Source organism: Bos javanicus, chromosome 6, assembly GCF_032452875.1.
Source record: "Bos javanicus breed banteng chromosome 6, ARS-OSU_banteng_1.0, whole genome shotgun sequence".
Lineage (NCBI taxonomy): Eukaryota > Metazoa > Chordata > Mammalia > Artiodactyla > Bovidae > Bos > Bos javanicus.
Genome location: NC_083873.1, coordinates 22214088 through 22229535, shown reverse-complemented (window position 1 = coordinate 22229535; position 15448 = coordinate 22214088). Strand labels below are relative to the sequence as shown.

General features: G+C 40.8%; 1 protein-coding gene across 15 annotated transcripts in view; it reads right to left on the bottom strand.

The window, feature by feature from the left end:
• The window catches only part of SLC9B1 (solute carrier family 9 member B1), a 69785-nt gene extending 55464 nt beyond the window's left edge, over positions 1-14321 (bottom strand). Inside the window, exons 1-2 of one of the 15 annotated variants that reach the window (XM_061419526.1) lie at positions 14174-14320; positions 13783-13841 (exon numbers count right to left, since the gene is read on the bottom strand). The gene's annotated coding sequence lies outside the window, so the exon portion shown is untranslated. The other 14 variants (XM_061419525.1, XM_061419527.1, XM_061419521.1 and 11 more) reach the window with 14 other exon arrangements.
• Between the last annotated feature and the right edge of the window lie 1127 nt (positions 14322-15448).

Sequence of the window (15448 nt, the reverse complement as noted above, 5' to 3'; positions counted from 1 at the left end):
GGGACCATATGGGGTTTTTTACCCTTGATCTTCTGGAGAAGGCAATGGCAACCCACTCCAGTACTCTTGCCTGGAAAATCCCATGGATGGAGGAGCCTGGTAGGCTGCAGTCCATGGGGTCACTGAGTGGGACATGACTGAGCGACTTCACTTTCACTTTTCACTTTCATGTATTGGAGAAGGAAATGGCAACCCACTCCAGTGTTCTTGCCTGGAGAATCACAGGGACGGGGGAGCTTGGTGGGCTTCTGTCTATGGGGTCGCACAGTTGGATACAACTGAAGCGACTTAGCAGCAGCAGCAGCAGCAGCACCCTTGATCTTCACAATACTTGATAAATGGAAGGCACTCAATAAATATTTGTGGAATGAACTGAGAATAAAAGTATACCAGATACTGAAAATACAACAAAAACATTCTGCATGGTTAACAGGAAGGACATCTTTGAAAGAAAAGAGATTCTAATATCAATCATAAGCATTTCAAATACATTAAGAAAAATAAAGATCCTTAAAGACTAAGATAAGAATAAGATCCTTAAAGACTATGCTGTAAAGATAGATAAGAAGTTAACAGGACAACTAAGAAAAAGATTCTGGTCCTACAGAACAAAAACTTAAAAGATTGGAACTTTTGAAGAACTAAGACTCTGCCTAGGATAGATTTTTGGCATAACTTTAATGGGGCAAGTTGAAGGGGAAAAACCAAATATGTGAGGAATGTAGGGATCAGAAGCTGACTGGGCAGAACACATGGGCCTTAGATCTCACCCCATTTTCCCTTCCCCCCTTTTTAATATTGTGCCTGTCTGCTTTCTTCTTTGCTCTAGATAGCTCCTTATCTCTATTTTCCTTTGGACTTCTCACTTTCCCTGGACACATCTTTTTTTTCTGACACTTTAAAAAATGCCTATTTCCTTAAGATGAATTTTGTAATTTAAAATGCAGATAAATTAATGAATTTTACCTTTCTCTTAACAGTTGGTTTTTGGGGGAGTTGAAATTTCTTGATAGAAAAACTCCTGTTAACAGTTCTGTGCAACTATCTGAAATAAACTTGACATAAGCAAAAGCCTTGTTGTGTAATTTAGAAGTAACTGTGGTAATCCAAGTGTCTGATGGTTATAGTGAATGTCTTCTTGTTAGGAGTGAAACCAGGCAGGACCCTGCAGGGCCTTTGCAGGCACAAACCACCAGCACCATGTCCTCCACTCCTTGATTGTAAAAAAGCTTTAGCCTCCTAGGCCTTCAGCAAGTTCCAAAGAGCGTACTTAATCACAGAAGTGAGAAAATACAGAAACAGAGGAAAACAGTCAAGCAAGATAAAGTAATAATAGTTTAGCCGTAAAACAAAGTAAAAGACCCTTAGTTCTTCCTCAAAGGCTACAGATAATATTCTGAGCCATATCCTTGAGTTGTTTTGCAGATACTAAACCCACTCCAGGATTGGGAAAATGGCAACCCACTCCAGAATTCTTGCCTGGGAAATCCCATGGACTGAGGAGCTTGGTGGGCTACAGTTCATGAGGTTGCAAAGATTCAGACATGACTCAGCAACTAAACCACCACCACCAAAACCACTACCAGGTGAAAGAAGTTAACAGCATGCTGCCCACAAGTTCACAGACCCAGACTGACTGCAACAAGACTGATGATGCCAACTCCCAAAGTACCACCCTGTTACCTCACCACCAACCAATCAGAAGGATGTACATAAGCTGACTACGTACCATTGACCATTACCTCACCGTGCCTTTAAAAACCCTTCCCTGAAATCCATCAAGGGGTTGGGGTCTCTTGAGCATTAGATGCCTGTTCTCCTTGCTTGGTGCCTTGCAATAAACTGTACTTTCTTTCACCACAATGCTGTGTCAGTAGATTGCCTTTACTACATATCATGTGAACAGACCCAAGCTTGGTTCGATGACAGAAGTACTCTCATTGTATATCTGGAATAGGAGTGCTCTGTGTACCTGGATAGCTGGCATAATGCAAGGAATTAGGGATTTGAAATCAGAAATATGCTATTTGTATGACCTTGGGTAAATAACAATCTTCTGTCATCTTTTAATGGGTATAGTACTATATATATACTTTTCTTACTTTGTGCTCACAGCTAGAGAAAGCAGAATCAAATTTGGGAACAATTATCCAAATTTAGGATAAAGAATCTGCCTGCAATGCAGGAGACACAGGTTCAATCCCTGGGTTGAGAGTATCCCCTGGAGAAGTAAATGGCAACCCACTTCAGTATTCTTGCCTGGGAAATCCCATGGGCAGAGGAGTCTGGTGGGCTGTGGTCCATGCGGTCAGAGTTGGACACGACTGAGCAACTAAACCACATCCAAATTTAAGTTTACTGGACATCATGCTTTTTGTAAACTAAAAGATGACTTTGTTGTAATTTTATTCCAGTATATTTATAATCACCTCAGTATTCAAAAAAAATTATGCTTTATTGAAGTAAGTTTCTTAAAATCCCTTTTGGAATGAGGTACAGTATAAATACATACATACTACATATCTTGCTATTGGGGGATAAAATGAGTTTTTTTGTTTTGTTTTGTTTTTTTAGTGAGATGTTTTTACAGCTCATAGCAAAAGTATGGTTATTCAATTGATAATTTTTATTAGAAGTATATACTATCATGATATTACTAAGCTTTGCTTTTAAAGTTGTGGAAAATTTTGATTGATTTAGAAGTTCTGTTTTCATCTGTTTTTATTACAATGTCTCTTTGTTCATATAAATAATGGACACAGCTTGTACTATAAAAGCTTGTACTATAAAAGAGCTGGGCAATCTAAGTTCTCTGCTTTAAATCTGTTACGGAGTAAATCTGTTTTATTTATTTTAATCTGTTAAATTGGAGTAAATTTCCTGGTACTTCACCTTCCTGTACTTCAATTCCAAACCTATACAATGGGGTAAGGTGGAAGGGTGTTAGATAATCTAATGCCTTTATCAGTTTTAAGTCTATGCTTCTATTCCCTTGGGCTTCCCTGATGACTCAGAGGGTAAAGCATCTGCCTGCAATGCAGGAGACCTGGGTTTGATCCCTGTGCTGGGAAGATCCCCTGGAGGAGGAAATGGCAACCCACTCCAGTATTCTTGCCTGGAGAATCCCATGGATGGAAGAGTCTGGTAGGCTACACTCCACTGGGTGGCAGAGAGTCGGACACAACTGAGTGACTTCACTTTCACTTTTCTTTCACTTTCTATTCCCTTATGGACCTACTGCAAAACAAACAGTGTGAGAAAATACCAATACATGCTGCTTGGGAACTTCACATCTTATATAAACATCATGTGTGTATACACACACACACAAACACACACACACACACACACACGTCTTCTGTCACTTAATAGAAACAACTTCTTGTCTTTCTCTTGGTGTGTGTTCCTGTAGTGTATAATGTACTTTGGGTTTATTCTTTTGGAGCAATGTTGACAATAGTGACATCTAGTGACTATACATATTATTTAGCAAAAGTTTATGGCCAAGTCTCCTGCATTGCAGGCAGATTCTTTACCATCTGAGCCACCAGGGAAGACCCTTCTAAATGTGGGTGATTCATTTTGTGACTTAGCTAAACACCTGAAACCATTCCTCATCTCTTGTCCCTACAGATTTAAGAAACATCAATTAAATTTGACAGGTGCACTAACTGGACACATAACATTTGAAGAAAATTTCTTCAAAAAATCATAATGTATACAGAATTATACATTAACTATTTTAAGAGAGATTTGAACTTTTTTCCTTCCTTTGAGAGTGGCAGTACAAGAGCTGAGTTCAGATGTGTTTCAATATGTAGTGCATGCCCTTAGCTACTAAGCATTAGTTCAGTCGCTCAGTCATTTCCGACTCTTTGCAACCCCATAAATCGCAGCACGCCAGGCCTCTTTGTCCATCACCAACTCTCAGAGTTTACCCAAATTCATGTCCATCGAGTCAGTGATGTCATCCAACCATCTCATCCTCTGTCGTCCCCTCTTCCTCCTGCCCCCAATCCTCCCAGCATTAGGGTCTTTCCAATGAGTCAACTTTTCGCATCAGGTGGCCAAAGTACTGGAGTTTCAGCTTCAGCATCAGTCCTTCCAACGAACACCCAGGACTGATCTCCTTTAAGATGGACTGGTTGGATCTCCTTGCAGTCCAAGGGACTCTCAAGAGTCTTCTCCAACACCACAGATCAAAAGCATCAATTCTTCAGTGCTCAGCTTTCTTCACAGTCCAACTCTCACATCCATACATGACTACTGGAAAAACCATAGCCTTGACTAGACAGACTTCTGTTGGCAAAGCAATGTCTCTGCTTTTGACTATGCTCTCTATGTTGGTCATAACTTTCCTTCTAAGGAGTAAGTGTCTTTTAATTTCATGGCTGCAATCACCATCTGCAGTGATTTTGGAGCCCCCCAAAATAAAGTCTGACACTGTTTCCACTGTTTCCCCATCTATTTCCCATGAAGTGATGGGCCCAGATGCCATGATCTTCGTTTTCTGAATGTTGAGCTTTAAGCCAATTTTTTCACTCTCCTCTTTCACTTTCATCAAGAGGCTTTTTAGTTCCTCTTCACTTTCTGCCATAAGGGTGGTGTCATCTGCATATCTGAGGTTATTGATATTTCTCCCGGCAATCTTCATCCCACTTTGTGCTTCTTCCAGGCCAGCGTTTCTCATGATGTACTCTGCATAGAAGTTAAATAAGCAGGGTGACAATATACAGCCTTGACGTACTCCTTTTCCTATTTGGAACCAGTCTATTGTTCCATGTCCAGTTCTAACTGTTGCTTCCTGATCTGCATACAGGTTTCTTAAGAGGCAGGTCAGGTGGTCTGGTATTCCCATCTCTTTCAGAATTTTCCACACTTTATTGTGATTCACACAAAGGCTTTGGCATAGTCAATAAAGCAGAAATAGATGTTTTTCCGGAAATCTTGCTTTTTCGATGATCCAGTGGATGTTGGCAATTTGATCTCTAGTTCCTCTGCCTTTTCTAAAACCAACTTGAACATCTGGAAGTTCACGGTTCACACATTACTGACACATATATTTGTTAAATGAACATTAGATAAAGTATATATGTCAATGTCTGGGTTCATATGTATGCCTTTAGAATCTTTGGAACTATTGCTGCCTTTCAGACAGAAGTCTTTTTGAGTTTACATCAAGATCATCAAGTGAAAACAAGTAACAGTATAATTCTTTCTGAACAAATTAATTTAAAAGTTATATTTAAGCTGTGGTACATATACACAATGGAGTATTTACTCAGCCATTAAAAAGAATACATTTGAATCAGTTCTAATGAGGTGGATGAAACTGGAGCCAATTATACAGAGTGAAGTAAGCCAGAAAGAAAAACACCAATACAGTATACTAACACATATATATGGAATTTAGAAAGATGGTAACGATAACCCTGTATGCAAGACAGCAAAAGAGACACAGATGTATAGAACAGTCTTTTGGACTCTGTGGAGGCAGGGGATGATTTGGGAGAATGGCATTGAAACATGTATAATATCATATAAGAAACGAATCGCCAGTCCAGGTTCGATGCAGGATACAGGATGCTTGGGGCTGGTGCGCTGGGATGATCCAGAGGGATGGTATGCAGAGGGAGGTGGGAGGCGGGTTCAGGAACATGTGTACACCCGTGGCAGGTTCATGTTGATGTATGGCAAAATCAATACAATATTGTAAAGTAATTAGCCTCTAATTAAAATAAATAAATTAAAAAAAATAAAAGTTATATTTAATGAGACTACCTTTTATAAAGAGCAATCAATCTAGATCAGTTTTTTTTAAGGTAATGATTAGCTAGCATTACTGTTTAATAAGGACAATACAAATCTGAACAATACTACTCCAATTCAAATGGACTCTGCCACTATTAAAATTTCTATGGATATTCAGTTCTCATTAATCAGATATTATCGTGAATTTTTATTCTTTTAAGGTGCCCAGATGTTGTCTCCACAATAAAATGGTAAGGTATTCCAGGATTCAGAGTATGTTTTATATTCTTGTCTTTTCCTTAGTACCAAACACAATGGTTTTTCTCACCTACAGTAGTAACTTACTCAGAATCAAAGGTTTTTCACAATATGGCATCAAACCATCTTGTCCGCTTTCTCTGTAGCTATTTTGACACTATATTTAAGGCAAACTGTTAACTGCTCGTCTATGTTTTATTTGTTTACTTTCATTTGCTTGGAATACCTTTCTATTGCATCTCTTTTTTTGCAAATTATATCTGTTGCTTAAGGGTTATTTCAAGAAAAGCTTCCTGCAAGGTACACCCAAAACTGGAAGTCATCTCTTTTGAACTCTCACATCATTTGGTCACTTCTCTACCCTCCCTTTCTCTCTCTAGTTGTTTATCCTTGGGCTTCTTTACAAGCTTCTTTCTATCTATCTATCCCTTAAATGTGGAAGTTCCTTGGGATTTTGCCTTATGCCCTTTTTTCTTATCACTCTATTTTTTAAGAAATTTACTTTACTCCCAATGGCTCTAATTATGACCAGTAAGCTGATGAGTCCGGGCTAGAGAAGCCCTCCTGAGATTCTATCTGGTATATTTACCAAAATATTGAATATCTCTACTTGACCACCTTTGTAAGTATCTTAAGCTCAGTCTATGCACAACTGAACCCAAGACCTTTCCCCACCAAATCTATTCCTTCTTCAGAAAATTTACTATCTCAGAGTAAAGCTACCATCTACCTAGTTGCTCAAGTTAGAAACTGAGGAGTCATTCCTTCTCCCCACTTCTCCTTTTCTGCCAACATTCAGTGAGTTACTAAATCATAACACAAGGTCCTAAATATTTAAAAATTTTTTCCACTTTTCTCCATGTAAATTGCCACTACCACAGTCCAGGCCATAAGCACCTTTCTCCCTAAACACCATAATGGCCTTTCCAATGGTTTTCCCCATTTTTCAAGCCTTGGTCCTCCCTACTGTAATTTTCATAATGCAGAGTAATCTTCTAAAATGTAGAGTGACCTGCTTAATATTCTTGAATAGCTTCCCATAGAAGAAAAACATCCAGACTCCTCAAACTCAGCTTACACAGCCCTCTGTTATAACAGCTAACTTTGTCCTTGTGTATCTCCTTATTCTTCACTTGGCATTCTAAACTTCAACTGTACTAAACTGTAGTTCTTCACTGTGGTCATGCTTTACATCTTCAAGACTTTATCAATTTTATATGTTGTCTCCTCACTCCACACCCTGGCTTTTGGCCCAGCTAATTCTACATAGTTTAAGAAGTTATTCTTGTAGAAGCTCCCTTCAGTCTGCATTCTTATGGTAGGATCCACCCCAGTATGATAACTGCATGTTTGATTACCATCCCTTTTTCACTTAATAAATATTGAGAGTACACTAAGTAACTGGCACTGTATTCTTCCTTATATAGAATTTAGTCAGTATAGGGTATTGTGGCAGAGAAGGAAATGGCAACCCACTCCAGTGTTCTTGCCTGGAGAATCCCATGGGAAGAGGAGCCTGGTGGGCTGCTGTCTATGGGGTTGCACAGAGTCAGACACAACTGAGGCGACTTAGCAGCAGCAGCAGCAGCAGGGTATTGTGGAAGCACATATGATATATGGTAGTGGTAGTTTAGTTGTTAAGTCGTGTCTGACTCTTGTGACCCCATGGGCTATAACATGCCAGGCTCCTCTGTCTATGGGATTCTCCAGGCAAGAATACTAGAGTGGGCTGTCATTTTCTTCTCCATGTACGATACATGGGATCCAAGAAATGCTTCTCAGAGACTCGCATTTTCACCTGTTTTCTCAGTAGACTGAATCAGTGCTGATTTCATAATCATTTCTGAGTTCTTTGAATTACCTAACATAATAAATGGTGGATAAATACCTAATCCCATTAACTGTTGGATTTTAAACACGTACAAAATGTTTTCACATTGTATGAGGACTCCAGGCAACCATGACTTTCTACTTAGCAGAGTTTTTCTTTGCTATCGCTTTGGATATAATGGAGTGTAAAAAGTGTAAAAGCAAACTGCTACTGTGAAAGATATGGGACTTATTATCAGAATACCATGGTTAATAATTTTGCTGCTTTCTGATTATGTGTCCTTTGTCAAGATCCTTAACCTCTCTAAGCCTCAGTTTTCTTATCCGAAAAAGGTAGTTATAAATTCAAATGAGATAAGAGAAAATGAAAGTATAACACAAAATGTAAAGGAGTATCCAGATGATATTATTATTATTGTTATTAGAAGGACTAGAGATCAGGTCTTCCTGTTATTGGCCATCTCAGCTCTATAAACAGGAGTTCCAAATCTCCTCCTTCATCTTCCCTTTAGCACCTAAAATGTTGGCTTTTGTACTTTAATAAACACATATGCATGGGAATGTTTTAAAAAACAAAGGTAAATACTGTATGATTTCACTTATAAGTGGAATCTAAAACAAACTAATGAATATAACAAAAAAGAAACAGACAGACATAGAGAACAAACTAGTGGTTACCAGTGGTGAGAGGGAAGAGGGAGGGGCAATATAGGGGTAGCAGATTAAGAGGTACAAACTACTATGTAGAAAACAAACAAGCTGCAATGATATATTGTACAGCACAGGGAATACAGCCAATGTATTGTAATAGCTATAAATGGAGTACAACGTTTAAAAATTGTGACTCACTATGCTGTACACCTGAAGCTTATATAATATCATATATCAACTATATCTCTCTAAAATAAAAGTCACATAACAAGTATTGACAATGATTTGGAGAAATAGGATCCTCCTCTACTGCTGGTGATAATGTTAAATGATACAGCCACTTTGGAAAACAATCTGGCAGTTCCTGAAATGATTTCACATAGTTACCAGATGACCTAGCAATTTTACTCTTAGGTATATTCTCAAGAAAACATATTTCCACACAGAAATCTATAAACAAATATTTATATCAGCATTATTAATAATAGCCAAAAGGCAGATCAACCCAAATATTCATCAGCAGATGAATGGATAAGCAAAATGTGGTACACCTACACAATGGAATATTATCCAGCCATTAAAAATACATGCTATGATAAACCTTGAAAACCTCATACTAAATGAAAAAAGCCAATCACAAAAGATTACATATTATCCATTTATGTGAAAGTATATAATAGGGAAATCTACAGAGACAGAAAGTAGATTAGTAGTTGGGTAGGGTTAGGAATGGAGAAGGCAATGGCACCCCACTCCAGTACTCTTGCCTGGAAAATCCCATGGATGGAGGAGCCTGGTGGGCTGCAGTCCATGGGGTCGCTAAGAATCGGGCACGACTGAGTGACTTCACTTTCACTTTTCACTTTCATGCATTGGAGAAGGAAATGGCAACCCACTCCAGTGTTCTTGCCTGGAGAATCCCAGGGACGGGGAAGCCTGGTGGGCTGCCGTCTATGGGGTCACACAGAGTCGGACACGACAGAAGTGACTTAGCAGCAGCAGCAGCAGCAGCAGGGTTAGGAATGGGGAGGACACAAAGTTTTTAGCAATAAGGCATGGGGTTTCTTTTTAAGGTGATGAAAATGTTCCAAAACCATAGTGATAGTTACTCATATCTGTGAATACACCAAAAGCACTGAAATGTATACTTTAAATAAACAAATAGTTTATGAATAGTATGATATATGAATGATAATAAATTTGATTTAAAACAAAAACAAAACACACACACACACAGATAAACAAGCCAAAACATTTAACAAGTAAATATTAAAGGGACAAAAGAGTTAGAAATACCAGTCATTGAAAATCTAGAATTTAGACATATGGAACAAAAAATATCAGGCCACAATTTTTGAGAAAATGTTAACTGGAAGTGTAGGTGGCACAAAACAGTAACAATTTGAATCATTTCTGTCAGTAAAATAGTACCACGTTATGCTAAGGCAGGATATGTGGGTTCAAGGACTAGGTTAGCCACTAACTTATCTACTGACACCCAAGTGCTGCCCACCCACCACTCTCATCTTTCAGTTTCTTGATCTCCTTGGCTCCTATGATCCTTTTTCCACCCTATCTTAGCTACACACTCACAAGGCCACAAACATCAAATGGCCACTCAATTCTGCCCAGCTATGCTACTATGCTTCTCTAGTATTGCTACAGATTGAATATTTGTATCTCCTCAAAATCCATATGTAGAAATCCTAACCCTCATTGTGATGGTGGTATTAGGAGGTGGGCCTTTGGGAGGTGATTAGTTCATGAGGGCAGAGCACACATGAATGTGATTAATGCTCTTATAAAAGAGACCCAGAGAGCTCCCTTGCCTTTTTCAGACACACATGAACCAAGAATTGAGCCCTCACCAGACACTGAATCTGCTGGCACCTTGATCTTGGACCTCTCAGCATCTAGAACCGTGAGAAAAAAATTCTGTTTGTAAGACAACCAGACTGTATTTTTCGTTGTTATTATAGCAGCTTGAACAAACTAAGACAAGTATGACTGCTTCTGTGTTCAAAATGACTATTTTTATATTTTCTCTTCACGTCTTAAAACTTTCATCCAAATGTTCCTTCTCCTACGAACTTCAGGCAGAAACTCATCTTCTGATCACTGAATCCACCCCTGTATCTGCATCTCTACCTATACTCGCTGCCTTTCTTCTCGTTACTATGTTTTATGTTCATGTTCCTAGGTCGACATTTCTACATATTCCCTGGACTCAATTCCCTCTCACTTTCTGAGAGACCCCACTTTTAAGAGATACATTTTCTCTCTTGTACAATATTTTCTCCCTCTACACTGGATCACTCCCATTAGCTTAAAAACATACTTAAGCATCCCCATGGTTAAGAATTCTACTTCGACCCCATATATGCCATTTCTCAGTTCTTCTTCATAGTGAAATATCTTGAGATATCCACGAGCTACGTCCATTTCTTCACATCACACATACTCTTTATTGCGCTTATCAAAACTCAGCAGTCATTTATTTTACATTACCTCTCAGCATGTGTCAGTACCATTAGCCATGCTTTGTCATCTTGGTTTCTTAAGTCACCACATGCTTCGGGTTTTCTTTCTATCTCACTGCTTACTCCATCTCCTTTGCTTGCTTCTTTTCCTCTGTTTTACCTCTAATCACTGGAATGCTCTCTATGAACACACTTTCCCTAGGCAGTTTTATCTATTAATTCATGCTGATGTCTCTCAACTTTGTATCTTTGGTCCCATACACAGAACTCAAAACTCAGAACTTTAGATTTTTAATAAGCAGATCAAATGTAAGGTGAGCAAAATAAAAATACTCCCCCTATACACATTTTCTTCCCAAGTTTTTACTATTTGGTAAATGGAAAAGTGTTAGTTGCTCAGTCGTGTCTGATTATTTGCAACCCCATGGACTGTAGCCCACCAGGTTCCTCTCTCCAGGGCATTTTCCAGGCAAGAATACAGGAGTGGCATTCCCTTCTCCAGGGAGGGGATCTTCCTGACTCAGGGATTGAACCCAGATCTCCTGCATTGCAGGCAGATTCTTTGATAAGTGGAAAAATCATGCACTAAAGCTCAATCAGTCCTGGGTGTTCTTTGGAAGGAATGATGCTAAAGCTGAAACTCCAGTACTTTGGGCACCTCATGCGAAGTGTTGACTCATTGGAAAAGACTCTCATGCTGGGAGGGATTGAGGGCAGGAGGGGAAGGGGACGACAGAGGATGAGATGGCTGCATGGTATCACCAACTCAATGGACGTGAGTTTGAGTGAACTCCGGGAGTTGGTGATGGACAAGGAGGCCTGGCGTGCTGCAATTCATGGGGTCGCAAAGAGTTGGACATGACTGAGCGACTGAACTGAACTGATTGAAGGCTCAATACAAAAATCCAGAAGCTTCTTTCTTTCACTCCTGTATTTAAAACATCATCAAGTCTGTAGGTTATGCCACCAAATATATCTCACACCCAATGATGTGGTTTATACCACATTAGCCAAAACTATGGTCATTCCTTCCTGGATTACCACATTCTGCTCCTACTCTTGCCCCCCATCCCCTATGGCCCATTCACCACATAACAGGTGGAACAAATCTTTATACAATAAATCAGATTGTATTACTCCCTACCAAAAAAACTCCCTGTTGGTTTCTCATCACACTTTTAATAAATAAATTCCTAGCTTATGGGTAGATCCCCATGACCGATTCAAAGCCCTACATGCTTGGGCCCCTACCTATGCTCTCCAAGCTCATCTTGTTCCACTTTTTCTACCTTCCAGCTACAGCATTCTTAATGATGTTCTTTGAAAGAGTCAAGTTCTTTCCTACCTTGGGTTTTTGCAATTGTAATTTCTTTTACCTGCAATATTCTGATCCCCAGTATTTCCTTGGCTGGCTTTTTTATGTCACTGAGGTCTCAGCACAAACATCAACTCTTCAGAGAGGCCTTCCCTAACCAATCAATCTAAAGTAACCACTCTCTGAGGTCCTCTCACTTCACACTGTTTTACTTCTTCACTGTACTCACCATTATCCAAGTTTCCTTATACATATACTGTTTACCTGTTTATTTTGTATCTTCATTAAAATGTAAGTTCCATGAGACAGGAATCTTGCCAGTCTTTTTTAACCATGATATTCACAATGCCTGGCAAATCCCCTAAAAATATCTCAGCAAGTCACTGACCTGAGCAAGTCACTCGACCTCTCCAGCTTATATTTGTGAGCTTACTATTGCTAGACTTACCTCTGGGTCTAGAGAATACAAAAGAAAATATGGTGTGGCTCCTTGAAAATCTTCCCTTTTAAATTATTTACTGAATGTATTTACTGTATATCGTACTATGTTTCAGTGTGCTGTGCTTAGTTGCTCAGTGGTGTCCAACTCTGTGACCCCCGGACTGTAGCCCGCCAGGCTCCCCTCTTCATGGGATTTTCCAAGAAAGAATACTGAAGTGGGTTGTGGTGCCCTACTCCAGGTGATCTTCCCAATCCAGGGATCGAACCCAGACCTTCCACACTGTACGCAGATTCTTTACCGTCTGAGCCTCCAGGGAAGCCTATGTTCCAGGGACGGGGAAGTACTATGTTCCAGGGACTGCCTAATCTCAGTGTTTAGTTCCCTCTTCAGTAAAATGGAGCTTTGTTAACCAACTTTATCTCACAGGTTGTATAAACAGGATGAGTATGAAAATAATGTACAAAATGGGAAGTGCAATAAAAATGTTACTTTATATATTGCTATTACTGCACCTGCCTCTATCCTTTTGTCTGGTATTGGGCAGGAGTTAAAACAAGAGAGTCAACTGACAAAACCAGTGGTATAAATTCTAGTACTCACAGAAGGTAGTAAATATGAATATCCATTTCATAGGCACAGTGACCAAAACGTCTGGGGTTTGAATTCTTTACGTGTGAGAGTAACGTGTTAATTTCCCATACTTCTGTTGCACAAATAACAATACTATTTATTCTTATGGAAAATTATTTAGTGGGGTCTGACCTTTCTCGGTGCGACCCAAGCCAATCTTTCCTCTCCATCATCCCATCTGATCTTTTATAGACTACAGGACACACACAGAGCGGCGTCGGGGGCCAGGTGCAGGCCTCTCACAAGGACTCCTACACGATAAGCCTGACACATGGTACCTGTGCAACAACAGCCCTCTATCCTTCAAAAGCACTGATCTGAAGGGCTTGTCCACGGCGATCAAAGCCGAAAGAAACAGGCGGGGTGAGGGGCGCGGGAGGAGGGAGGTGAGCCTTCCAGTATCAGCAACCAATCCTGGAGCACACCTTCAATCACAGGAGCTTGCGAACGTTCATTTGCAGATATTCACCATCTGTACGAGAGTCTGCGCTTAATAAAATTAATTTTTCTGTCAGTCTTGACTGACAAACCTCTTCTTTCTTATCTGCGAGTACTCCGTAAAATGAGAGAAAGAAATGGAAGAGGAACGGAGAGAATAGAGAGACACGTGGGGTGAGGGAGCAAAGAAACGAGTCAGAGAGAGGAGAGAAGAAATAAACATCTGTGCCTGTTTCCCTAGAGCCCGGCAAAGGAGCAGACGTACGCTCCTTAGAGCGAAGGAGACGGGAAGGCGTTCCTGGGCGCCACCGGAGAGGAAAGACCGCGGGAAACGAGGGACTAGTGCCGAAAGGGAGGGTAAAGACAAATGGGCTGTACCTACAATCTCTACAGCAGCTCCCGCTGCCCAGGGAGCGACGCGAGAGCACAGCAACCGCCGCCGGGCCCACGCGCAGCCCTGAGGCAAACGCTACAGATCGCCAGAGTATGGGCGGGGCTAATGCGAAGGGGCGGGGCTGCCGACTGCGGGCTGAGCTGACGCGTTTAAGTGGCGTCACGGTCGCCCCATCCTTGGGAGACGGAGGTTTCTGGGGCCCTCTGGAACCGCCTGGTGTGTTTTCAGTTTATTCTACCCGTTCCACGTCTCTTCAGAGTATTGACTTATTGTGTTGTAAAAGTCCGGAGATGGCGTTGACCTCAGAGGGCCGCTGAGCCAAAAAGCAACGCCACGGGATGCATGTGCCGGAAGTACCTTGTCAAAACTTTAGACGGTGTTTCTCTTTACGTCAATTTTAGTACAGCCTTAAAAGGAGCACTTTCTGGGGTTAGGACTGCGCTCAAAATTCACTGCCACTTTGTAGCTTTGGGGCCACAGGGAAATATATAATCTCTCTGAGCTTTGGGTTTTTCTTCTCTGTAAAGGATGTGGTGGTGTTGTGGGAATAAATTGATGCGTGGCAAGTGTCTGGAACAGAGCTTCAGTTCAGTTCAGTCGCTCAGTCGTGTCCGACTCTTTGCGACCCCATGAATCGCAGCACGCCAGACCTCCCTGTCCATCACCAACTCCCGGAGTTCACTCAGACACACGTCCATCAAGTCAGTGATGCCATCCAGCCATCTCATCCTCTGTCGTCCCCTTCTCTTCCTGCCCCCAATCCCTCCCAGCATCAGGGTCTTTTCCAATGAGTCAACTCTTCGCATGAGGTGGCCAAAGTACTGGAGTTTCAGCTTTAGCATCAGTCCTTCCAAAGAAACCCCAGGGCTGGTCTCCTTCTAATGGACTGGTTGGATCTCCTTGCAGTCCAAGGGACTCTCAAGAGTCTTCTCCAACACCACAGTTCAAAAGCATCAATTCTTCAGCCCTCAGCCTTCTTCACAGTCCAACTCTCACATCCATACATGACCACAGGAAAAACATAGCCTTAACTAGACGGACCTTTGTTGGCAAAGTAATGTCTCTGCTTTTGAATATGCTGTCTAGGTTGGTCATAACTTTCCTTCCAAAGAGTAAGCGTCTTTTAATTGCATGGCTGCAGTCACCATCTGCAGTGATTTTGGAGCCCAAAAAACTAAAGTCTGACACTGTTTCCACTGTTTCCCCATCTATTTCCCATGAAGTGACGGGACCAGATGCCATGATCTTCGTTTTCTGAA